Genomic DNA, 27,481 nt, shown 5'->3' on the forward strand with positions numbered 1-27,481 from the left:
GTTACTTGGTCTTGTATGAGACGATAATGCATAAGCAGAAAGGAGTGGATTCCTGAGATATAAGATGAGGTTCTTTTTGGGAGATGTAGAGAAGAAGAACTGTAAACCTCCCAGTTCCCCTAACCCTTCATTATTGGAGGAAGAAGCTCCTACCCCCCACCTTCTCCAGCATCAGAGGCAAACAGCCTTCCCCTCTTATCTTTGCCAAGCCCCAGTAGGAGAATCAGTGCAGACCTCTAGACTTTTGGAGTATAGCTGTGATGCCTTCTGCAGGTAACTATTCTCCCTTTAAACAGCTTCTGCCTTGCCACTAGGCCCAAGTAGTAACTAAATGCCTGACCACACTAGATTTTTATGACTTCGGTAACAAATTATCATAAACTTGGTGACTTAGAAGAACAGAAATTTGTTCTCTCACCGTTCTGGAGGCTAGAAGTTTGAAGTAAGGTGTCGGCAGGGCTATGTTCCCTCTAAAAGTCCCCAGGGAAGAATCTTTCCTTTCCTCTTCCAGCTTCTATTGTTCCAAGAATTCTTGGCTTGTGACTGACTGCATAACTCTGATCTCTCCCTGCATCTTGACACGGCCTTCTCTGGGTCTTCTCTGCTGTCTCGAATAAAAACATTTGTCATTAGATTTGGGCATACCTCAGTAATCCAGGATGATCTCATCTCAAATTCTTCAACTTAATCCTGGATGCAAAAATGCCATTTTCAAATAAGGTCACATTTATAGGTCCTAGAAGATCTATTTTTTTTTGGGGGGGGGGCGGGGGGAAGGGGGAACCACCATTCAAACCATTATACTGACTATGGAAAATCAAGTGACCATGAGATCTGAGCTGACCCTAAGGAGCTGGGTGTTATCTGACCCACCATCCATAAAACTGGTAATGTGCAAGAGGAATTAACTAGGTGGCAATGCTATATAAGAGACTAGGTTCAACATGGGTAGGTGGCTCACTTTTTCAGCACTCACACCTGGTGTATGTCTTCTTAAATCTCAATCCACATCTATGGCCTTATGTGGAGTTCCTTACAACTATGTGATTAGGTTAAAAAAAAAAAAAAAAACGAAAAACAAAAACAACTTGGTTTTGACCTTATGATATGTGGTCAAAAGCCAGAAGTACATAACCACTACATTATAGTCCCAGTTAGGGTGTCTCTGAAGGACCAGGGTAAAGGAAAATTATTCTAATTAGATTTTAAGCAGTACACTTGGTTGTTTACTTAAACCACCAGAAGATAGCTTAAGGTCTATATCTGTGTTTGCATGGGGAGTGGCTAAAAATTTAATCAGCTGGCTGAGACCTTTAAAAGAAAATAATAAACAGATTGGTGACATGGGAAATGTGTGAGGACAGCTTCCTCATAATGGGCACATTTTATTCCTTTATGATCTAAATGCCCTCCAGAGAGCATTTCATTGTGGAGGGAGGGTCTCAAAAAGGTAAACAAGGTGAAATCATCCTATGGCCATCAGTCAGAATATTTCTCAGCCAACATGGGACTTATTCAATGGGTCACTTGTCAATATTGCTATGGTGGCAAGAATTGAGGCTCATTAGTGTGATCTCCTTTATGAAGACGATCTCTTTACTGCCATACTTAGTGTCCAACCTGTGAGCATTAGAGACCAAGCCTAAACCCCTGATTATAGCATCATTCCCTAGGGCAACTAACATACTACTTTCTTATTAAGCCCCTTCCATAATGGGAGCCACTTTTCCTCATGGGAATAAATATATTATATATACATTATAAATGGGCATTTTCTTTCTAGTCCCAACTTCTCTGCCAGCCCACCATTCCTAACTTATAGGAGGTCTTATTTTTTCCCTATTTTATCCCTTCCAACTCATTGAATGGTAAAGAAAATGTGGAAATGGGTTCACTCTACTAGATTCACTGCCTCATTGTTTTGTTATGGAACAAAATACTGCAGTCTCAGTTACAATTACAGGGAGACAATGAACTGTCAGGTTAGGGAATATTCCTCAAAACAGAGCTCAAAACTATTTTCCTGGCAGCCTGAACTCATAGGTTGGGAATCAAGATGTGAACGTGGAAGAGATCCTGCTCACTCTTTTTTTTTTTAATAATAAATTTATTTTTTATTGGTGTTCAATTTGCCAACATACAGAATAACACCCAGTGCTCATCCCGTCAAGTGCCCACCTCAGTGCCCGTCATCCAGTCACCCCCCACCCACCGCCCTCCTCCGCTTCCACCACCCCTAGTTCGTTTCCCAGAGTTAGGAGTCTTCCATGTTCTGTCTCCCTTTCTGATATTTCCCACTTATTTTTTCTCCTTTCCCCTTTATTCCCTTTCATTATTATTTATATTCCCCAAATGAATGAGACCATATAATGTTTGTCCTTCTCCGATTGACTTACTTCACTCAGCATAATACCCTCCAGTTCCATCCACGTCGAAGCAAATGGCGGGTATTTGTCATTTCTAATGGCTGAGTAATATTCCATTGTATACATAAACCACATCTTCTTTATCCATTCATCTTTCGATGGACACCGAGGCTCCTTCCACAGTTTGGCTATTGTGGACATTGCTGCTAGAAACATCGGGGTGCAGGTGTCCCGGCATTTCATTGCATCTGTACCTTTGGGGTAAATCCCCAACAGTGCAATTGCTGGGTCGTAGGGCAGGTCTATTTTTAACTCTTTGAGGAACCTCCACACAGTTTTCCAGAGTGGCTGCACCATTTCGCATTCCCACCAACAGTGTAAGAGGGTTCCCTTTTCTCTGCATCCTCTCCAACATTTGTGGTTTCCTGCCTTCTTAATTTTCCCCATTCTCACTGGTGTGAGGTGGTATCTCATTGTGGTTTTGATTTGTATTTCCCTGATGGCAAGTGATGCAGAGCATTTTCTCATGTGCATGTTGGCCATGTCTATGTCTTCCTCTGTGAGATTTCTCTTCATGTCTTTTGCCCATTTCATGATTGGATTGTTTGTTTCTTTGGTGTTGAGTTTAAGAAGTTCTTTATAGATCTTGGAAACTAGCCCTTTATCTGATAGGTCATTTGCAAATACCTTCTCCCATTCTGTAGGTTGTCTTTTAGTTTTGTTGACTGTATCCTTTGCTGTGCAAAAGCTTCTTATCTTGATGAAGTCCCAATAGTTCATTTTTGCTTTTGTTTCTTTTGCCTTCGTGGATGTCTCTTGCAAGAAGTTACTCTGGCCGAGTTCAAAAAGGGTGTTGCCTGTGTTCTCCTCTAGGATTTTGATGGGATCTTGTCTCACATTTAGATCTTTCATCCATTTTGAGTTTATCTTTGTGTATGGTGCAAGAGAGTGGTCTAGTTTCATTCTTCTGCATGTGGATGTCCAATTTTCCCAGCACCATTTATTGAAGAGACTGTCTTTCTTCCAGTGGATAGTCTTTCCTGCTTTGTCGAATATTAGTTCACCATAAAGTTCAGGGTCCACTTCTGGATTCTCTATTCTGTTCCATTATCCTTCTCACTCTTAACCTAATAATTCACTTAAAGAATTTGTGCTTCCTTTCTCTACAAATGTGGCTTTGGAGGTTCTAGTGCTTAAGGGAAGAATTCCTCCAAGTGGGGACAGTCATGGTTCCACTAAACTGACAATTGGGACTGACTGGTTTCTCAATCTGCTCAACCAACAGGCAAATGTGGGATCACATTACTGGTGATCAAACTCGCTTATGTAAGAAATGTGGCTTGTCGATACCCCATGGAAGGAACAAGGGCTATGCATGGAGCCCAGAGAATTTACTAGATCTCCTCTTAATATTTCTCTATCACACTGGTCTATGAAAAACTGCAGCAACCCAATAAGCACAAGACAACAATAGGTTTTGGGTTTTGTATAAAGTTTGAGTCACCATTAGTCTAGTCAAGGAGCTCACAGAGGGTAAAGGGAAGCAGGGAATGTTAGAAGAAACTATGGTTAGTTCTTAATGGTTATTAACTCAGGCCTGTGACCAGGTACAAAAGTAAGGACTCTAGGAGCTATAATTTGTGTCGTTCCCCCACTTGCATCTTTTTTTCCTTATGTTAATGTTCTATGGAGAACACTGGTGTGCTTGCATTTTAGATCTCATGTGAAAGCATAAGTGAATTCATAGTGCTTAATGATGATATACCCGCTGACTGGAACTAAATAATTCCTATGTGTTTTTCTACCAGGCAAAGGGAAAAAAATAGATGCTAAGGACAAAAATGCCTCTGTCTCTCTAGATCTGTTTTCCATTCTTCTCTATCCAGCTCTATGCATGTAGAGGTAGATATCCATGAACTGCTTTAACTAGGTACCCCTGCATGGTTTTTAAAAAATTTTATTTTAGATATAAGCTGAAAGAAGCTAGATCTAAAAACAGCTTCTTTTACTTGGGCTATGGTCCTTTCCATAACAACCACTATAGGAGGGAAGATGGGTTTTTTTCTCTTTTAGGTTGGGAAATTTTGGTCCCTACCTCATCTACCTGAATTTGAAAATGGGTACATTTTTTCACTCTCTTAGTATTATAGGGAATAAAACACATTTACTATACCATTCTAGTGGTAATAAAGACAACAGTCCATTAGCAAGCTATAAGTTTGCTCAATTCAACAAATATTTCCTGAGTACTTTGCTCTAGGCTCTGAAAATATGGAAAGTGGACAAAACAGATTTTGCCATAAAGGAACTTATAGTTTCATTAAATGAGTCCTTGCCCTCTTCCCTATGGTACTGTGAGAACTGTGGTAGAAACTCAACAAATAATTATTAAATGAATAAGGATGAGGGTTAAACAAGATAAGTAATAAGTGAAGTACAGTTTTACAGCATTTCCCTATAGTTAGCTCTATGAGTTTTAATCTCAAGCACAACTTGGTTTTCGCAGCACTGGCTTGTCCCTTCCTCAAACTATCTTGCACTTAGAAACTTGTGAAAACTCAGTGAGGTTTTGCTAGATTCCTCTTAGTTTTAGGTCAAATTTCTGGGAGTATCATAATATAAGTCTAACTATTACTACCTAAAGCCTCTTTGGGAAAAATTCCACATCCCTTGCTCTGCTGCTCTAGATCTTCTGCTGGGGAAAGTTCTGTTGAAATGACCGGGCTCTTTAGCTTTCTGCATCTGAGCAATTTCTCAACTCCCTTTGGCCTCTGTACAACAGGACACCTTTGCTCTGAGGCTTTCTTCTAGATTCACTTTATTTTTTCCTTTGGCCAGGTCTTCTTCTTTTTAATCTCAGTTCTTTTCCTCTGCTTCCAGGATTGTTGACCTGATGTCTGTCAATCCACTCTGGCCCAACAAGCTACCATCATTCTACTCAGAGTCATGCTGACGAATAGAGAGGTGATGTGTCAAGAGACCCATTTGGTGAAATGGAAATTGGAAGAAACCTAAAGCAACAGAGTAGGGAATGGAAAGCTTGTCCCTGGTAGGTCTATGCAATGGCATTTCCTCCTCATACTGTTTTTTTTTTTTTTTCTTCAATGCAAGGCCAAATTTTAAAATGTGCGTGCTGATACGGACAGTTGTGCCTTCTCATTGTTCAGTGGCTGGTGAATGGTAAGTTTTTCAGCTTTTTGTAGTTCTGTGTGAAAACTCACTGTGATGTGGGGTGGGAGGGGAAGGACCCATGGGGATAAATCTTGCTCACCATAGAGCTGAAATCAAAGGAACGTTTCAGGCTATGAAAAATGGCTTCCCGTTCTCTGGCTCCACACTGTGAGCACTCATGCCTTGGAAAAGGTAATCTGGAAAAAGTGAGGTGTGGGGAGGATGGGGATTTTCACATTGCAGTAGAGGATATCCATAGCTTCTTTTCAGGTTTAATTGCACGTGGGTGGTGTACAATTATAAGTACTCATAAATTGTCTACCCCAATATTGAATTCAGCCCCCTCCATATGTGTCAGCATGAGCTGAGCCAAAGCCAGTAGACTGGGCCAAAATACACTAGAACTGTAGCCAACCTGATGATAGAGGGTTTGAAAAGTCAGTTAGAGAGACCTGTGGACCCAGTTATTGAAGTAATAGATTTCTGGTCTTGAGCCTCTATATAGATGCTGTTTTCCCCTTTTTGGGGTTAGAATATGAAATGAGAATGTATTGCTGGAGAAACTGACTTTTTTCTCTCATTGAAAAAGTAGCACTTAGTGACTTACAAAAGTATATGGAAATTTTAGGTAAAACCCATCATATGGCATTTCACAACATGTTTCCTTGTCTATTATAAGATACAATGCTCTGTTTTTTTCTTTTCTTTGAAGAGTGAAAACTTTACTAGAAACAGTATTATTAATTTCCAGTAGATTTTTTAAAAGGTTTTCAACCTCTACTAGATAGCAATGAGAAGAAAAAAAAAAAAAAAGTACTCTGAGTCTCCAAAAGGGAAATAGTAAAGTGTTATGCAAATATTTCTCACCACTGCCTACTGGTTCCTTTTTTACAGGTAGCTATTTTGACTAACTGATTGATTGATTAGTGTTCAGTAGAGAAACTCTGTTGTGTGTTTTGTCTATTAAGTGAGGCATTTTTGAGGTTGGGAAGGGTGAATGGAATTAAGGAATAATTGCCATTTGAAGGTTGGGCAAATAAAATTGAAATAGCTTGGAATGATATACCATACTTATAGACTGGAAGAATATTGTTCAAATGTCCATTATTATCCAGAGCAATCTACAGATTCAGTGTGATTCCTATCAAAATACCAATAACATTGTTCATAGAACTAGAACAAACAATCCTAAAATTTGTGTGGAACTACAGAAGATTCCAAGTAATCAAAGCAATCTTGAAAAAGAAGAAAAAAACTGGAAGTATCACAATCCCAGATTTCAAGATATATACCAGAAAGCTGTAATAATCAGATCAGTATGAGATCGGTGCACAAACACATAGATCAATGGAACAGAATAGAGAGCCCAGAAATAAACCCACACTTACATGGTCAGTTAATCTACAACAAAGGAGGCAAGAATAGACAATAAGGTAAGAATAGTCTCTTCAATAATTGGCATTGGGAAAATTGGACAGCTATGTGCTAAAGAATGAAACCGGACCATACACAAAAATAAACCCAGAATGGATTAAAGACAAAATATAAGCCTGAAACAAAAAAATTCCTAAAAAATATAGGCAGTAAACTCTTGAAATCTGGTCTTTAAGGTATTTTGTTTTTGATCTGTTTCCTTAGGCAAGGGCAACAAAAGCAAAAATAAACAATTGGGACTAGATCAAACTAAAAAGCTTTTGTACAGCAAGGGAAACCATCAACCAAATGAAAAAGCAACCCACGAATGTGAGAAGATATCTGTACATGATAAATCCATTAAGGGCTTAATATCCAAAATATAAAGAACTCCTACAACTCAATACCAAAAAATCAAACAATCCAATGAAAAAATGGGGAGAGGATCTGAATGAGACATTTTTCCAAAGAAGACATAAAGGTAGTCGGCAGACACATGAAAAGATGTTTAATGTCACTCATCATCAGGGAAATACCAATTAGAACCACAAAGTGATACCACCTCACACCTGTAAGAATGGCTAGTAACAAGAAGACAAGAGATAACAAGTGCTGGTGAGGAATAGAAAAGAGGGAACCTTCATGCCCTGCTGATGGGAATGTAATTTGGTGCAGCCACTAAAGAAAACAGAAGTTCCTTTAAAAAGTAAGTAAAATTACCATATGATCAAGAAATTCTACTTCTTAGTATATATCTGAAGAGAATGAAAACATTAATTTAAAAAGATAATGCACCCCTCATGTTCCTTGAAGCATTATTTAAAATAGTCAAGGTATAGAAGAAATTTAAGTGTCCATCAATAGATGAATGGATAAAGAAGATGTGGGGCATATTTGTGTATCACATGTATGTATATATGTATACATATATGTATGTATATCTCATGTGTGTAAATGGATATATACCTACACACATACGTATTTGGTTATAAAGAAGAAAGAAATCTTTGCATCTGCAACAACATGGATGGACCTAGAGGGTATTATGCTAAGTGAAATGAGTCAGAGACAAATGCCATATAATTTCACTTATACGTGGAATCTGGAAAGCAAATGAACTACTACTACTACAAAAAAAATGACAAAACAGAAATACACTGCTAAAAACAGAGTAAATTGGTGGTTGCCGTCAGGAAGGGGTTGGGGGGATGGGTGAAATTGGTGATGGGGATTAAGAGGCACAAATGTCTAGCTATAAATTATTTAAGTCATGGGGATACAAAGTATAACATGGCAAATATAATCAATATTGTGTTAAATTTGTATGATGATAGATGGTAACTAGATGGTGACCAGTCTGCAATGCATACAAATTTTGAAGCACTATGTTGTACACATGAAATTAATAACATATTGTTTATCAGTGATACTTCAATCAAAAAAAATAAAACAAAGGTCACCTATTCTAGGATTTCATATACATGACATTCTGGAAAAAGTGAAACTATCAAGACAGAGAACAGATCAGTAGTAGCCCACATGGAGGTAGGGCGGAGGTGTGGCCACACAGAGTAGCACAAGGGAATTTTGGAAGGTGGTGAAACCAATTTTTCCTAGTGGTAGTTATGCAAATCTATGCATATGTTAAAAAGCATAGAATTGTACAAAAAGTGTTTTACTGTAGACAGATTTAAAAACTAAACTAAAAAGATATCTGAAGCAAAAAATTGCAAATTATTATTGTCTTACAATTTTTTAGTAGATATATAAGTCGGTTATACTGTTTTCTCTATCTTAAATATGTCCTCAGTAAATACTTAAAAAATTAAAAATTAATATTAACATATAAAGAACTAAATTGTATTTAGTATAAATTGTATAAATTGTATTTATAGCCATTTTGGTGCCAAGAGATCGCTTGAGTTGTAGCATCAAACCTTCAATGTATGGATAAACATTTCTGATTGCTACTAAATGTCATTTTGACCCCAAACTACCATTTTTTTCTTCATGCTGAATTACTTTACTCAGTAGACAGTAAAAAACTCATATTGGGCATTTGTAATTAAAAGATAGGTTTATAGAATAAAACTTTAGTGTCTTAAGTTATTTAATAAATTGATATTTGATCTGACACTATGGGCTACATCAATTACCATAGATCAAAGGGAAAAGACAAGTGGATATAACTTGTAAATGATGTATTACAAACAAATGAAGACCTGACAACTTCCCAGGGTGCTGTACAAAGGTTTTTGGAAGTTAAAATAGAGGAAAGTAGTGGGAAAATTATGTCATTATAAAACACATAGTAACAAAGTACAGACATGCCAAATTCAATGTGCCTGAATTTACTTTGAAATTAAATTTGGTTGTATAAGTATGAAAGATTTATAATAATATAAGTTTGTTCCTAGTTTTATAATAGTACATACCTATTCTAGTAACATTGTCCTAAATACAATTTATGTCAATACTAGGGATTCAAGAGAATTCTTATCCTTTTATTTTTTTTTAAGATTTTATTTATTTATTCATTTGAAACACAGAGAGAGAGGCAGAGACACAGGCAGATAGAAGCAGGCTCTATGCAGGGAGCCTGACGTGGGACTCGATCCCGGGTCTCCAGGATCACACCATGGGCCGAAGGTAGGCACTAAACCGCTGAGCCACCTGGGCTGCCCAATTCTTACCTTCTTTTAATATCCCAGAACCACTGCCCTAAAGCAGTGGAATCACTTTCACTTGAATAAAAGTGCTTCATGCTTGAGAAATTCAAGTTAATTTTTATTTTTTTGTCTCCGAAGTATTATAAGCACATTTTTGGCCTGTGCCAAGGAGGCAGCCCACCCTGGACTGCCTACTGATGCAGTGACAATTCGCATGGAGTCCTTGTTAGACCAGAGCTCCTGCAGAGCAACGGGCAGCCTGGCTCTACCAGATCCCAGAACGTCTACTGACACCATTAATATCTAATCTAGATCGAGACATCCGACTCTGTGTCATCTTTGTTAGCCTCTTCTGAAAAAAATCAATCTGCTTCCCCCCAAACCTGTAAGATGATGGTTTGATGTTGTTCTTCCCCACACTCCTACACTGGATTTTTTTTTTTAAGATTTTATTTTATTCATGAGAGACACACACAGAGAGAGAGGCAGAGACATAGGTAGAGGGAGAAGCAGGATCCATGCAGACAGCCCAATGTGGGACTTGATCCCAGAATTCCAGGATCACGCCCTGGGCTGAAGGCAGATGCTCAACCCTGAGCCACCCAGGCGTCCTACTCCATGTTGGGTTTTACTCACATTCATTCAGGAAATATTTACCGAGCACTTACTATGTATGTTCTAGGCACAGTCTAATGGGAAAACCTCTATTTTCTCCCTTTTCCTCCCTCTGTCAGGGATTTAACACCTGGTAACTCCTTAGTACCTGTTAATGCTTCTGGTTGTAGAACTCAGCTTCCCCATCCCATGGACAACAGTGATGCTGCTCTCTTGCCTGGCCATACCCTGTCTCCTGGTCCCAGTAGAGATGCTCTTGGAAGGACCATCTCACTAACAAGACTACATGTCTTGATTCTCAAAGAGAAGGGTCTTCATCTCAGTTCTTTTAAATGACTCATGCTTCAACTATTTTATTGTTTTCTAAGATAACTTATTAAAAAACTTATGATAATTTTCTTCAGAACTTAGTAACATTTTAAGTGACACCAAATAATTTCAGATCTAAAGGAGTACTCACTCTAGACCCATATGTGAACCCTTGAATTGAATGCAGACAGGGCCATTGGTGGACTTTAGCTACCTGCCAATTTCATCATTGCCCAGAGGACCAACCAGCTCCTCCAAAAAGTCCAGTTATTTCCTTACAAGAGTCTCTTTAGATACTTGTCACTCAGTATATTTGCATAACAGGGTATCACACGATAAATATTACACCGGGCATAAAGAAAAAAAACTGAGCTATAACCAAGCTAGTCAACATTTTAAAATTGAAGTATAGTTGACATACAATATACACTATACCTTATTTTACTGTGCTTTGCTTTATTGTTTCACAGATACTTGCATTTTTTTTTTAGAGACTGAAAGTTTGCAGCAACACTGTGTCGAGCCAGTCTATCAGCACTCTTTTTCCAATAGCATTCAGTAACCTTGTGTCTCTGTCACATTTTGGTAATTCTTGGAAGAGTCCAGTTTTTTAAAATCATTATTATATTTATTTTGGCAATCTGTGATCAGTGATCTTTGATGTCACTATTGTAATTATTTTGGGTGCCACGAACTGCACCCATAAAAAATGAGGAACTTAATTGAGACACATTGTGTGTTTTGACTGCACTGCTGACTGGCTGTTCCTCTTCTTGGGCCTCTCTAGTCCCTGAGACAAAGCAATATTAAAAATAGGTCAGTTAAGTAACCTGCAACAGCCTCTACATGTTCAAGTGAAAGGAGGAGTCACATGTCTCTCATTTTAAAGTCAAAAGCTACAAATGATTAAGGTTAGTGAGGAAGGCATGTTGAAAGCCAAGATAGGTTGAAAGCTAGGGCTCTTGCATCAAGTAGCCAAGTCATGAATGCAAAGGAAAAGTTTTTAAAGACGAAAAGTGCTCCTACATCGAACACACAGATGACAGGAAAGTGAAACAATTGTACTGCTGATATAGAGAAAATTTGACTGGTCTGGACAAAGGATCATACCAGCCACAATAATTCCCCAAGTCAAAGCCTAACCCGGGGGGGCAAGGTCCTAATTCTCTTCTGTTTCATGAAGGTGAGAGGTAAGGAAACTGCAGAAGAAAAGTGTGAAGCTAGCAGAAGTTAGTTCATGTGGCTTAAGGTAAGAAGTTGTCTTCATAATATAAAGTGCAAGGTGAAACAGCAAGTGCTGATGTAGAAGCTGCAGCAAGTTATCCAGAAGAGCTAGCTAAGATCACTAATGATGGTGGGTCAACTCAACAAGTCTTTCATTGTGATTGAAACAACCTTCTATTTGAAGAAGATGCCATCTAGGACTCTCATAGCTAGAGAGGAGATGCCAATGCCTGGCTTCAAAGGACAGATTGACCCTCTTGTTAGGGGCTAATGCAGTTGGTACTGTAGGTTGAAGCCAATGCTCATTTACTACTATAAAAATCCTAGGGCCCTTAAGAAATACCGAATTGACTTTGCTTGTGCTCTAGAAATGGAACAACAAAGCTTGGATGATAACACATCTGTTCATAACGTGATTTACTAAATATTTTAAGCATACAGTTGAGACTTATTACTCAGAAAAAAAGGTGCTTTCAAAATATTGCTCATTGACAGGACACCTGGTCATCCAAGAGCTCTGATGACGTACAGTTGTTTTCATGCCTGCTAATACAGGATTAGGATTTCCCTAGAGGAATCCATGTTTCTTTTAATTTAAGATTTTATTCATTTATTCATGAGACATAGAGAGGCAGACACATAGGCAGAGGGAGAAGCAGGCTCCCCACAGGGAACCTGAAGCAGGGTTCGACCCCAGGACCCCGGGACCATGACTTGAGCTGAAGGCAGACACTCAACCACTGAGCCACCCAGGTGCCCGAATCCATGTTTCTTATTGACTAGATGAGAACTGGTCTTTTTGGTCCTACTTCAGTGAGGTTTCCTTCTTCTATGCTGGATTCTTGATTTCTACTATTTTTATATGTGATCTGGAATTAGAGTAGTAGGAGTTTTTGGGATCGGGTATCTAATGCATACCCTTGCCTTTATGCAAGACTCCATCTGAACTAATTCAGATTAAAGATCTCTAAATTGCATGTAGCATAGAAAGGTATTTTCTAATGTCCCCCAACACAGGAAATCAATTTTAATTTATACTTTTCATAAGAATAGATTTCCTAATGTTTAATCTTGATTTTTCAGTTCCAATTTGGATGCAAATGCATCTTGTCCCCAGGAAAAAAGGAGAATGGTTGGCTCCTTTTCTCTGTCTAAAGACTCTTTCTAAACATCTGGACAGTTCATAAATCAACCTTTAGCCTTCAAGGGAAAGTCAGAAAGGCTTCTCTGGGAATAAGCTCCCTTACCTAAGATTGGTTTCTGCTGAGAAATTAAACCCTGTAAAATTAAAAATGCATCATGCTTAGGGAATTTGAAGTCTTCTTTCCATCTTAAAAAAAAATGCATTGAAAAACCCACTGCAATCTAAGTCATGTTTCAGCTATGTCCTGGAAGACTAAGAAGTGTTGTTTTCATGGAAAATTACTTATTACAGAAAAGACTTTATGGCTATATTATAATTTGTGGTAGACATAGATATTTCCTCAGGGCTCTCTGATTTAAGGCGGCAAAAATGGATGGAACTCTGATATCATGGCGACTCTCTAGAGCATGAACTTTATTTCCAGGATTCATAGCCTTCTTTCCAGAAGCAGGCTTCTACTTCCAGAGCCATTTCAGTGGCTGGTGCAGAGTTCTACTGCAGGGAGGAAAGAAGGAGCAGAGAGAGGTGTACATGGGCGAGAGACTTCAAGCCAGATCTGTAACTATCTCTTTGTTTGACCCTTGGTTTCTTTTCTCTCTCAAATTCAAACAATTTCAACAGTCCCCAGACACCCTGAACACAAGGTGGGACCCAAACAAAACATTTCCTGAGTCCAGAAGCTACCAAAATAGCCTCTGCCAGTGCCATAGAGGGCATTTAGCGAAATACAAAGTAAACAGGAGCATGATGAAAGGCTGATGGTTGGCTCTGCTGATGAAAAGGCCAGAGAAAATGGAGCACAGTCCTCCCTGTCAAGATGCAGCTTCAAAGGCTGGTCTCCTTATATATAAATCAGCCACCAGCTTGTCTGGTGCTAGGCTTCTCCCAAAGCCCTGTGGACTGAGTGGCCAGCTGGAGTCCACATACCACGTAACCTCTCTGAGCTTCAACTTCTTCCTCAATAAAAAGAGGAGATTGGGCCAGTGAGCATCGTAACACTAATGTTCTGGGGTTGTCACATACAGGTGGGCTCCACATAAAAGTGAAGATGAGAAGGAAAATATATAGGTGGGATCCATTGGCAGGTGGTTTTCAGCTGTGGCCTCTGTATTCTATTGACTGACTAGTTTTTTACTCCTTGTTTAGAACACTGGACTTAGAAATTTCCAATGCCACTTACCTTGCCTGGTAAGTTGTCCCTGCTCTTTGTTGGATAGTGTACACTGAAATGGTATAGGAGTTACAGCCTTGACATTCTTCCTGCAGGACATAGGCAGCTGTTGTGAGCCACTGGTGTGAACCCTGGTAGCAGCTGTAACCATGACCCCAAGTCTAACAGGTATCCACCACTGGGTGTTCAGCCATATTAATGCTACCTGGTGCAAGCTGAATCATTTAGAAAACATCTATAGGGAGAAGAGTATAGAATATTGTTCCCTCTATCTAGCAAGTACTTTATGAATATTTGAGTATGCTTGCTGCACACACTCAGGCACACATATACTCTCATGTATATACGATTAGTTGAGCAGATTTACCTGCTGAGCCGTATCAGGTACCCTTGGACATGAGACAGGCAGGACACTGGGTATGGAATAGGAGTGAGGATAGGGTGGAAATGCCAAGAGCAACATCTAAATGAGGATGTGTGGCCTCTAGACATTAGACTAAACACTAGTATTCCCTACTTTTGAAGTCCAGGGGTTTTGCCTGGACAGGCAATGGGTCCAGCTTTACTCTACTGTCCTTACTGGACCCTCTTCTCTGTTGTCAGTCATCATTCAGCTTGAGACACTGCAATGACTTTACAAAATTCTTTATTGTGCCAGCAAATTCAGGATACGACTGGTGTAGAGGTAGAAGAATTATAGGAATACTGCTGAGTTAGAATCCAGCTTTCCCCAGTTAGATTCATAAGCCATGCTTCTCAAAACAAACAGATTCCCTAGTCTCTTGTAGACTGGATAGGCCACATTATGCTAAATCTTGACCCCCTATATCTCAGAAGATTAAAACAACAACCTATACTTCCTGTCACACGACAGGTCACACGACTGGCAAAAAGACTGCTCATTGTAACCACTTGAGATCTAGCTTGTGGAAGTTAAGCCAAACACAGACTTCCATGGTTCCAAAGGTGGGAAAATGCTAAATATATACTTGCTTTTAAAACTGCTGCCTGGAGAGAACACATGACACTTCTGCTCATTTATCTTTAGCTAAAGCACATTGAATGGCTAGGCCTAATGTCAAATGGCAAAAGATTTGGGAGATCTGAAGCCTGAAGAGAAACCGGGGTATTCCAAGCCTAATGCTAAAAATGCAGTTATACGTTCCCTACAGAGTTGGATAGTGAATACTGGTAGACCTTTACTTCCTTTGCTTCCCTTTCTCAACAACTGGGCTCATCATTTTTATCCATTCCCCACCCCTTCTCCCTGCCCAGGAACTTCTTGAAACTGCCAAGGTGGTTTTTCTCCTTTCAAGCTCCTATAGCTTGAATTTCCTAAACTTTTTGAATTCTAGCACATTTCCATTATGCAGATTCTCCAAAAGGACAGAAATATGGCATCTTAGGGAGTAATTTAATGAGAATTTACCCTATCTTTTAATGAACCATTCCCAATTTGTGCTCTACAAATGTATTAGGAAGTCTAATAAATTTAGAGATTATTATTATTTGTATGTTTTTTTTATTGGAGTTCGATTTGCCAACATATAGCATAACACCCAGTGCTCATCCGGTCAAGTGCCCCCCTCAGTGCCCATCACCCAGTCACCCCATCCCCCACCCACCTCCCTTTATACCACCCCTTGTTCATTTCCCAGAGTTAGGAGTCTCTCATGGTCTGTCACCCTAACTGATATTTCCCACTCATTTTCTCTCCTTTCCCCTTCATTCCCTTTCACTATTTTTTATATTCCCCAAATGAATGAGACCATATAATGCTTGTCTTTCTCTGATTAACTTACTTCACTCAGCATAATACCTTCCAGTTCTATCCACGTTGAAACAAATGGTGGGTATTTGTCCTTCCTTCCTTTCCTTCCTTCCTTTCCTTCCTTCCTTCCTTCCCTTCCTTCCTTCCTCCCTCCCTCCCTTCCTTCCTTTTCTTTCTTTCTTCATGAAAGACACACGCAGAAAGAGAGAGAGGCAGAGACACAAGCAGAGAGAGAAGCAGGGTCCATGCAGGGAGTCTGATGTGGGACTCCATTCCGGGACTGCAGGATCACGCCTTGGGCTGGAGGCAGACACTCAATTGCTGAGCCACTCAGGTGTCCCATATTTTTTGTTTCTAATGGCTGAGTAAATTTCCATTGTATACATAGACCACAGCCTCTTTATCCATTCATCTTTCAATGGACACCGAGGCTCCTTCCACAGTTTGGCTATTGTGGACATTGCTGCTAGAAACATTGGGGTGCAGGTGTCCCAGCGTTTTATTGCATCTGAATCTTTGGGGTAAATCCCCAGCAGTGCAATTGCTGGGTCATAGGGCAGTTCTAGTTTTAACTCTTTGAGGAACCTCCACACAGTTTTCCAGAGTGGCTGCACCAGTTCACATTCCCACCAACAGTGCAGGAGGGTTCCCCTTTCTCCACATTCTCTCCCAACATTTGTTGTTTCCTGTTTTGTTCATTTTCCCCATTCTCACTGGTGTGAGGTGGTGTCTCATTGTGGCTTTTATTTGTATTTCCCTGATGGCAAGTGATGTGGAACATTCTCTCATGTGCTTGTTGGCATGTCTATGTCTTCTTTGGTGAAATTTCTGTTTGTGTCTTCTGTCCATTTCATGATTGGATTGTTTGTTTCTTTGCTGTTGAGTTTAATAAGTTCTTTATAGATCTTGGAAACTAGCCCTTTATCTGATACGTCACTTGCAATTATCTTCTCCCATTCTGTAGGTTGTCTTTTAGTTTTGTTGACTGTATCCTTTGCTGTGCAAAAGCTTATCTTGATGAAGTCCCAATAGTTCATTTTTGCTTTTGTTTCCCTTGCCTTCATGGATGTATCTTGCAAGAAGTTGCTATGGCCGAGTTCAAAAAGAGTGTTGCCTGTGTTCTCCTCTAGGATTTTGATGGAGTCTTGTCTGACATTTATATCATTCATCCATTTTGAGTTTATCATTGTGTATGGTTTAAGAGAATAGTCTAGTTTCATTCTTCTGCACGTGGCTGTTCAATTTTCCCAGCACCATTTATTGAAGAGACTGTCCTTTTTCCAGTGGAGAGTCTTTCCTGCTTTGTCGAATATTAGTTGACCATAGAGTTGAGGGCCCATTTCTGAGTTTTCTATTCTGTTCCATGGATCTATGTGTCTGTTTTTGTGCCAGTACCACACTGTCTTGATGACCACAACTTTGTAGTACAACTTGAAATCCGGCATTGTGATGCCCCCGGCTCTGGTTTTCTTTTTCAATATTCGCCTGGCTATTCAGGGTCTTTTCTGATTCCACACAAATCTTAAAATAATTTGTTCCAACTCTCTGAAGAAACTCCATGATATTTTGATAGGGATTGCATTAAACGTGTAAATTGCCCTGGGTAGCATTGACATTTTCACAATATTAATTCTTCAAATCCAGGAGTATGGAATATTTTTCCATCTCTTTGTGTCTTCCTCAATTTCTTTCAGAAGTGTTCTATAGTTTTTAGGGTATAGATCCTTTACCTCTTTGGTTAGGTTTATTCCTAGGTATCTTATGCTTTTGGGTACAATTGTAAATGGGATTGACTCCTTAATTTCTCTTTCTTCAGTCTCATTGTTAGTGTAGAGAAATGCCATTGATTTCTGGGCATTGATTTTGTATCCTGCCACACTGCCGAATTGCTGTATGAGTTCTAGCAATCTTGGGGTGGAGTCTTGTGGGTTTTCTATGTACAGTATCATGTCATCTGCAAAGAGGGAGAGTTTGACTTCTTCTTTGCCAATTTGAATGCCTTTGATTTCTTTTTGTTGTCTGATTGCTGAGGCTAGGACTTCTAGTACTATGTTGAATAGCAGTGGTGAGAGTGAACATCCCTGTCTTGTTCTTGATCTTAGGGGTAAGGCTCCCAGTGCTTCCCCATGGAGAATGACGTTGGCTGTGGGCTTTTCGTAGATGGCTTTTAAGATGCTGAGGAATGTTCCCTCTATCCCTACACTCTGAAGAGTTTTGATCAGGAATGGATGCTGTATTTTGTCAAATGCTTTCTCAGCACCTATTGAGAGGATCATATGGTTCTTGTTTTTTCTCTTGTTGGTATGATCTATCACATTGATTGCTTTATGTGTGTTGAACCAGCGTTGCATCCCGGGGATAAAGCCCACTTGGTGAATAATCTTCTTAATGTACTGTTGGATCCTATTGGCTAGTACCTTGTTGAGAATTTTTGCATCTGTGTTCAGCAGTGATATTGGTCTAGGATTCTCCTTTTTGGTGGGGTCTTTGGTTTTGGAATTAAGGTGATGCTGGCCTCATAGAACGAGTTTGGAAGTATTCCATCCCTTTCTGTCTTTCAGAACAGCTTTAGTAGAATAGGTATTGTTTCTTCTTTAAATGTTTGATAGAATTCCCTTTGGAAGATATCTGGCCCTGGACTTTTGTATCTTGGGAGGTGTTTGATGATTGCTTCAATTTCCTCACCAATTATTGGCCTGTTCAGGTTTTCTATTTCTTCCTGTTCCAGTTTTGGTAGTTTGTTTTTTCTAGAAATGCATCCATTTCTTCTAGATTGCCTAATTTATTGGCATATAGCTGCTCATATATTTTTAAAATCATTTGTATTTCCTTGGTATTGGTGGTGATCTCTCCTTTTTCATTTTTGATTTTATTAATTTTAGTCTTTTTTCATTTTAATAAGGCTGGCTAATGGTTTATCTATCTTATTAATTCTTTCAAAGAACCAACTCCTCATGTTTTTTATCTGTTCTACAGTTCTTCTGGTCTCTCATTGAGTTCTGCTCAAATCTTTATTAACTATCTTCTTCAGCCTGGTGTAGGCTTTAATTGCTGTTCTTTCTCCAATTCCTTTAGGTGCGAGGTTAGCTTGTGTATTTGAGTTTTTTTCAATTTTTTGAGGGAGGTTTGTATTATGATGTATTTCCCTCTTAGGACCGCTTTTGTTATGTCACAAATATTTTGAACAGTTGTAACTTCATTTTCATTAGTTTCCATGAATCTTTTTAATTCTTCTCTAATTTACTGGTTGACCCATTCATCTTGTAGTAGGATGCTTTAACTTCCACATCTTGAGTTTCTTCCAAATTTCTTCTTCTGATTGAGTTCTAGTTTCAAAGCATTGTGGTCTGAAAATATTCAGGGGACAATCCCAATCTTTTGGTATTGGTTGAGACCTGATTTGTGACCCACTATGTGGTCTATTCTGGAGAAAGTACAATGTTCACTTGAGAAGAATATGTATTCAGTTGTGTTCAGATGGAAAGTTCTATAACTATCTGTGAAATCCATCTGGTCCAGTGTATCATTTAAGGCCCTTGTTTCTTTGGTGATGTTCTGCTTAAAATATCTGTCATTTGCAGAAAGTGCCATCCTGAACTCTCTCAGTATTAGTGTATTATTATCTAAGTTTATCTTTACTTTGGTTATTGATTGATATACTTAGCAGCTCCCACATTAGGGGCATAAGTATTCATGATTGTTAAAGAGTCTATCCAACAAGACGACCTAAGTATGATATAGTGTCTCTTCATCTCTTACTACAGTCTTTGGTATAAACTGTAATTTATTGATATGAGCTTTCTTTTGAGGACTATTTGAATGGTAAATGGTTCTCCAACCTTTCATTTTCAGGCTGTAGGTGTCCTTAGGTCTCAAATTAGTCTCTTGTAGACAGCAAATAGATGGGTCTTGCTTTTTTATCCAGTCTGAAACCCTCCACCTTTTGATGGGATCATTTAGCTCATTCACGTTCAGAGGAACTATTGAAAGATAGGTAATATGATGACACTAAATTCCTATTCAGTCCCTGTTTTTGTGGATGGTTTCTTTGGGCTCCCTCTTTCTTTTAGAGTCTCCCTTAATATTTCTTGCAGAGCTGGTTTGGTGGTCACATATTCTTTCAGTTTCTGCTTATTTTGGAAGCTATCTCTCCTTCTATTCTGAATGAGAGACTTGCTGGATAAAGTATTCTTGGCTGCATGTTCTTCTCATTTAGGACCCTGAATATATCCTGCCAGCCCTTTCTGGCCTGTCAGGTCTCTGTGGAGAGGTCTGTTGTTAATCTAATATTTCTCCCCATATAAGTTAGGGATCTCTTGTCTCTTGCTGCTTTAAGGATTTTCTGTGTATCTTTGGAATTTGCAAGTGTCACTGTTAAATGTCGAGGTGTTGAACAGTTTTTATTGATTTTAGGGGGGAGATCTCTGTCTCCTGGATCTGAATCCCTATTTCCCTCCTCAAATTAGGGAAGTTCTCAGCTATGATTTGTTCAAATATGCTTTCTGGTCCTCTGTCCCTCTCAGGTGTTCTCTGGAACCCCAATCAAACGTAGATTTTTCCTTCTGAGGCTGTCACTTATTTCCCTTAACCTTTCCTCATGGTCTTTTAATTGGTTTTCTCTTTTTTCCTTTGCTTCCTTCCTTGCCATCAACTTGCCTTCTATGTCACTCACTCTTTATTCTACCTCGTTAACCCTTGACATTAGGACCTCCAGTTTGGATTGCATCTCATTTAGTTGATGTTTAATCTTAGATCTAAATTCTGCTTAGATCTAGATCTAAGCTTAGATCTAAATTCTGGAGTCATGAAGTCTCTTGAATCCTTTATGCTTTTTTCCAGAGCCACCAGTAGCTTTATAATTGTGCCTCTGAATTGGCTTTCTGACATCGCATTGTAATCCAAATTCCGTAACTCTGTGGCAGAGAGTACTGTGTCTGATACTTTCTTTTGTGGGGGAGTTCTTCTTTCTAGTTATTTTGCCCAATACAGAGTGGCTAAAAACAAGTTGTACTTGTTAGAAGCATAAACTCTTTTCTCTGTAGCATTCTAGCTGTTCTCTCTTTAAATCTCAGGTCGAATTCATAGGTTTTCAGGATTATTTGAAAGTTATCTAGGTAAGTTGGTGTGAACAGGTGACTTGGGGACCCTACTCCTCTGTCATCTTGCTCCACCCCCCAAACTTAGAGATTATTTTACATATTTCATTTTGAATGGGTGCAACAATGCTGGATCATTCTTATCAAAAAAGTTACTCTTGTTACCAGCACAGACTAAACTTCTCTAAGGTATGCCAGGAATATTCCTGACTAGCTTGCTTTTCATTAGTCACAGGCTAATGGAAAGACATCTGATATCTCAGGTAAAGTTTTTCTGTGAGTAGGATAAGTGAGGGCACTTTGTTTCCAAAAGTCTTCGAGGTTTACAATTTGAGGACTATTATTTCTGTTAACTTCCCAGAAAGCACATTAGACTCCCACATTTGGAGATAGGGACAGTTTTCACATTCCTGGGTGTGCAAAGTTGAAGCTCATTATTGAGCATGCTCTATGGTGATCATGCAGAATTGCATCATGCAGGTATGGGAAGTATCTGGTTCTGCATGCTTGAGTGAAAAGGTCAGGGAAAGTAAAAACAATTATATGGTCTACACCCACAAGGGAGCTAATGAGTTACTGTGTACACTGCTGAGGAGAAACACACCCACCAGAATTCTTCTGTGTTTGACACAGGTCAGATTATCTTCTTTGTTGACTCCTATCCTTAGGACTGAGAGGCAGTGACCAAAATAATTTGATTATAGCATCTTGCTAGTTACATGGCTTAACTTATGTTTATTCTTTCTTTTTCTTCGGCATTCCAGACATAACAATGCTTGGGACTTTATACAGACGGTTTCTTTTAATCCCCCCCACTGCCCCGACCACTGGTTTCCTTCCCAGAACTTCAGTCTTAGATACACCTCTAAGCAACAAGTGATGAATTGGAATCCCTTTGGAATCCATTGAGGATCCTTCAATCAAACAAGTGAATAATCTCAGTGTGCTTTCTACATTTCATTCATGTATCCATGTATTCATTAAGTACCTTCTATGTATCAGGCTCTGTGCTGGACACTGGAAAACTGAATACCAAAAGCCCCTGCCCTGGACACCCTCACTGTCTTGCCAGAATATATATACATGTATTATTAGTATTATTTATAAATATATAAATATATGAAGAGGACAAGAAGGAGATATTTTAGTAGAATCTGAAAGTGAGTGAGATCTTGCCAGGCAGGGGGATTCAAGAAGAGATTCAAGATTCAAGTAGAGAGACCGCCTTGGGCAAAGGAACAAGAGTGAGTAGACATAAATGTTTTGGGAACATGCATTCCTACCTACAGGAAGCATCCCTGATATACTGATCACCTATCTTTCCCACAGATTTCATTTCCTTCCACATCTAAAGATGACTTGGGAAGAAGCATGGTAAAAATTTAAGTCAGCAAAGGGGGAGACTTGAGTGCTATGTGGGAATATCCAGCCCTGGTAATAGAAACCAGTCCTCTGGGGCCCTGTTCTAAGAGGTGTATAGCAAAGGGACAAGAGCCCAGGCCTACTCATTGTCCGACAGTTGGCGGTCTGAATTTTTGTCCTGCCACCAGCTATCTGTGTGATTTCAGGCGTGACAACTTCTCTAAGCCTCAGTTTTCTCCTTCATAAAATGGGGATGTGGTACCTACCCCACGGAGTTGTAAGGAGTGACTGGATTATCACATACAAATCCCTCAGAATGGTTCCTAGCATATATCGAGCACTTGATAATTGTCATATTTGTTTTTGCTGTTATAATTGTTATCTTAATGGTTTTCAAATTACATTTAATGGTAATTATTCAGTGATGGCTTCATTTTTCCTAGTGATTTTTCTTATAGCTCTAAATACCCCAATTTGGAAAGGAATCATGGGATGGCAGGTAGCTTTAATCATCTTTCTCTAAACTGAGTTTTGTTGAGTATTTTGCTATGAGCAAGGCCTGAAATTAGTTGCTGAGAACTCTGGGAGATGATTTCTCTGCCTTGAATTGGCTATGGAGTAGCAATGAAGCTTGTTTTGAACTTCAGTTTCATCATGATTTTCATAAGATAATAACAACTATAACCTGTCCAAGTGGAGATTTGTTTTCTGTACAATTCCTGTGCTCCCATTTTCCTTTTGGCACAGAACTTGCCTTTCTTTGGAGAACTATTCTTAATTCCAATTTTGTGATTCTGTTGGGGCTATAGGATTTATACTTTTTGCCATTGGAAGAGAATATCTACCCCCCACCCTAGAATAAGCCAAAGGAAATGATAGAGACTGTTGGTTGTGTACAAAAGAAGGAGAGACACAGATGCATGAACTATTGAAGGCATCAAATCTCATTCTAGTCCCTGAGCTCATTTAATTTGTCCTGGATTCTTCCTTTGGTTTATGAGTGAGCTAAATTTCCATTTCTACTCCTAAGCTGCAATAAGTTGGGCTTCTGTCACTTGCAACCAAAGGAGTCCTAACACCACCATCTACCTTGAAGCATTTTTGTATGGGGCAGATAAGTGCATAGTTCTTTGAAAACCTAAAGCATAACAAATCCTAACTGCAATGAAAAGAACCACGAAAAATAGCTGCTTCCCTTAAATGAGAAAGTATTCTGTACCACCAGTGCTAAGTATTTAAGAACACAGTGCCAATTACTCTGGTGATGGCATAGTCACCATCATAAGAATGCCATAAATGGCAGTGAGCAGGGAAGGCTTAGTAAAAAGGTAAATTCGGATGAGCCTAAAGGATAAACACAATTGTTAATCAAATTAAGGAAAAATCTTACATGGGAGATGCTGTGGGCTAAAAGGACCAAGCTGGACACCCAGTTAACAAATATTTACTGGTCACACATAGAGGAAGTCAAGGTTTGGAAAGATTTTGGAATCTGTTTCAGTTATTTGTAAAAGCCACTTAAATCATCAAATACAGAAAAAAAAAAGTCTGCAGGATTTAAGCAAACAAAAAAAAAGTTAGAGAAGCATATTCCACATTCCTGTGGATCCTCTCGTAATCCAAGACCTTTCTTCTTCCTGGTTGGTGTTTTTAAGACTTCCTTGGTATTTGTGTCAGGTTGGTAACACCTAAAGACTTCATCTGGGTGTTCTTAATTCCCTCTCAGAGTGAGCAGAAACAGCCAATTCAGATGAAAGGTATCACCTCCCACAGATCCCTTCTTGACTGTCCAGCTGCTATCACTTTACCCCCAGCCTGTGGTTATTGTCCTTCCAGTTTCATCTTAAATCACCCTTTCAGCTAAGCCTCAGGACTGGAAATTCTTCTCAAGAAGCTTGATACTGCTATTGCTAAGTATCTGCAGATTTCCAAGCTTTCTAGGGTCCTGGACAACAATCACACACATGGTTTTCCCCATTATTTCTTTTTTTAAAGATTTTATTTATTCATGAGAGAGAGAGAGAGAGAGATTGAGAAAGAGGCAGAGACACAGGCAGAGGGAGAAGCAGGCTCCATGCAGGGAGCCTGACGTGGGACTCCATCCGGGTCTCCAGGATCAGGCCCTGGGCTGAAGGCGGCGCTAAACCACTGAGCCACCCGGGCTGCCTCCCATTATTTCTTTAAGTGCCATATTTAGGAATCTTTCTGAGTTAATCTCAACTGCACATTTTTCTTCAGAGCTAACTCTTATAATTGTCAAGTTCACTTACTGTAAACACCAAAAAAAAAAAAAAAAAAAGAAAGAAAGAAAGAAAGAAAATAAAAAGAAAAAGAAAACCTTACGAAGTACCACAATAATAAAAGCAATATAGGAGGAATAAAATTCTTACTTGTGACCTTTACTCCTTACCCTAATCCCCTAGCATCCTTCCCCTCTGTGATCTTCATGACTCTATTTTTCCCCAATATAGGGGCTCACGTTAGTTCTAGTACCTGACAGGCACCTGAGGCTTGAGTTTACTAATTTGCTGGTTAACACTTTTCATATCTCATAATCCTTCCAAACAGATGCTGAAGGCAGTTGGTACTAAAGAGAAGACAGAATCAGGGTAGTAAGGGGCCCAAGGCAGTCCTGTATGAGACTTACCACCTGTAAAGATGGGCTAATGGAACCTGCCAAGCTACAAACTGTATAGTGAGAACCAGGCCAGAAGGAAGGTCTTGGCTTTGTTGACAGGATGCATCAAACAGGGCCAGTCTGATGATCAAGAGGTGGAGAAGAGGGAGAGGGTTTGACTAGTTCACGAAGGGAACAGGTGCTGAGGGTCACCTGTAGCTCATTTTTTGTGCTTTATTATCCATCATTTTCTCTTGATCTTTGAAAATATCTCTGGGAAGAGGTCCTTTGGCAAGAGGGAAGCTAGGCATGCTTCCTGTCTTTTCTTCTATCCTCATCTCAGTTGGAAACATAACTCAAAGCTGGTTGACATCTTAGCAGATCCAATTTGTTTCAAACTCCATTTTCAGTCAATTTCATAGGAAAATTCTTCCAGGAAAGCTGAAATTATTCCATGGAAATAGTTGGGAGGGAATGGCTTGTGGACAGTTGAGGTTATTGGCTCATAAAGCATAAGCTTGAGAAAGAACCCAAAAGGATATATATATATATATATATATATATATATATATATATATATATTCCTTTTCTTTTTAAAGAGGACGACACAAAAGCCAGAATGGGCAGGTGACTTGACCACGAGCTCACTTTCAGGTGCCTGCTCTCCTAAGTCTCCTAAAGGTAAGGAAATAAGGAGGATTTTAAAAGACTCACTGCATCAGGAGAACAATTGAGTGACTGAGGCAGCATTGGCCAGCTGGAACTGATCTTGTGAAAGATTCGGCTAGAGGAGTGGGAATGAATAATGCCAGGGCAAGACAGATTTCTCAGAAAAATAGGAGTAAAAACCAAAATAGAGTAAACAAATCAAACCCAAGATCCAATGCTAGATGGGGACAAAGTCACTCCAAGAACAGCTGAGAATGATTTAGGGTCAGGATGGTGAAAAACAAGTTGTCAAGTTAATAGAATCCAACAGGAGTTATATAATGTGAACACAGTACCTGGATTCGTGAGTGGCTCCCCACTGGGGAGGCCCCCACAGTCCGGCCCAGTCTGTTTTTCCCTTGATCCACACCAACACAACTGCAAGTTCACACCCACACCTGGTAGTCCCTCATCTCCAAGGCTTTCCTCAGGCTGTCCTCTCTGGAATGCCAGATCTCTTTAGCACCCTTCTCAGGTTCAATCAATTCTGTGTATTCTTCTAACATTCTGGTCACTAATTCCAGTGTGTGGGTCTTCCCCATACACCACCAAGCAATTCTCAGACCCTAGCTGAGTGTCCTAAAATTTAACTCAGTCATGACACTATCTACCTAGAGATAAGAATCAGATCCCACAGGTAAAGGGCTCAGTCCTATGAGACTGTCTCTTCCCACTTTAGATGCCAATATCAAGTCCAGGTTGTCCCCTGTACTTCTGACCCACCAGCTATAAATGGGAAGTTTCAAAAACCCCCTCCCAGGTTTGATTAATTTGCTAGAGTGGCTCACAGAACTCAGAGAAACATTTTACTTACCAGATAACTGGTGTAATTGTGAAAGGGTGTAACTCAGGAACAGCCAGATGGGAGAGTTGCTTATGGCAAGGTACAAGATAAGGGGGGAGGGTGCAGAACTTCCATGCCCTCCAACCTGCTCTCTGCAAATCTCCACGTGTTCACCAACCTAGAAGCTCTCCTAAATCCTCTGTCCTTTTTGGGATTTATGGAGTCTTCATTACCTCCATTCATTAGGCATGATTGGCCACTGGTGATTGAAATATGTCTCCAATCCCTTTCCTCTCCCTCTCCAAGTTGTGTGTAAAGGGGGAGGTCGAGGATGAAAGTTCCAGTCCTCTAATCCCTACTGTTGGTTCCCTAGCAACCAGCACCCATCCTGAGGAAGTCACTTCATTAACGTAACAAGAAATACCTTTATTGCTCTCATCACAGGAAATTAATTCCAAGGGTTTAGGAACTTTGAGACCAAAAGGGTGGAAGACCAAATATATGATTCTTATTATCAATCACAATATCACAACCTCAAAGACCAGTTTGGTCCCCACTGCCTATATGAAGCCTAGTGGATGCTCAAAGTATTCATTTTTTCCCCTTGGCCTCTAGGGGTACCAGCGCCTGGACCCGTCTCACACGCTGTCAGAGTGATCTCTGGGCAGGCATTGTAGCTTTCTCTCTTCTCTCTTTTTGGAAAGTTTGAGACTGATTCTTCTAACCCACAAAGCCTTGCCTGTGTACCTCACACATAGTAAGTACTCAGAAAATTTTTGCCAAAGGAGTGGTCACCTGAAGAGCATGTATGATGTTGGAAGCATTGTGTTTGGCGTTGGCCAGATCCATACTAAGGAGAAATGTTGAGAAGTTGATAACATTCAGAGGAGAGCCACAGAAATGATAAATACGTTTTAAAATATGCTCAAGGAAGTCAATTTAAAGGAAAATAAAACTTGGGACCTTTCTGGAGAAGTGAGACACATTCATTGATCTTTCTCCAGGCTTATAAAGAGCTTTTACCCAGAAAATTGACAGCAGTTGCTTTTCATCCCTGATCA

The 27,481-nt window shown here is 39.6% G+C and overlaps 1 long non-coding RNA gene across 1 annotated transcript in view; it reads right to left on the minus strand.

The window, feature by feature from the left end:
• LOC140622995 (uncharacterized) overlaps positions 1-26,363 on the minus strand; it is a 69,599-nt gene extending 43,236 nt beyond the window's left edge. Inside the window, exons 1-2 of the long non-coding RNA XR_012022665.1 lie at positions 25,933-26,363; positions 419-604 (exon numbers count right to left, since the gene is read on the minus strand). This is a non-coding gene — a long non-coding RNA (uncharacterized lncRNA). The remainder of the gene's footprint in view (positions 1-418; positions 605-25,932) is intronic.
• Between the last annotated feature and the right edge of the window lie 1,118 nt (positions 26,364-27,481).

The sequence above is a fragment of the Canis lupus genome, chromosome 32 (assembly GCF_048164855.1).
Source record: "Canis lupus baileyi chromosome 32, mCanLup2.hap1, whole genome shotgun sequence".
NCBI classification, from domain to species: Eukaryota; Metazoa; Chordata; class Mammalia; order Carnivora; family Canidae; genus Canis; species Canis lupus.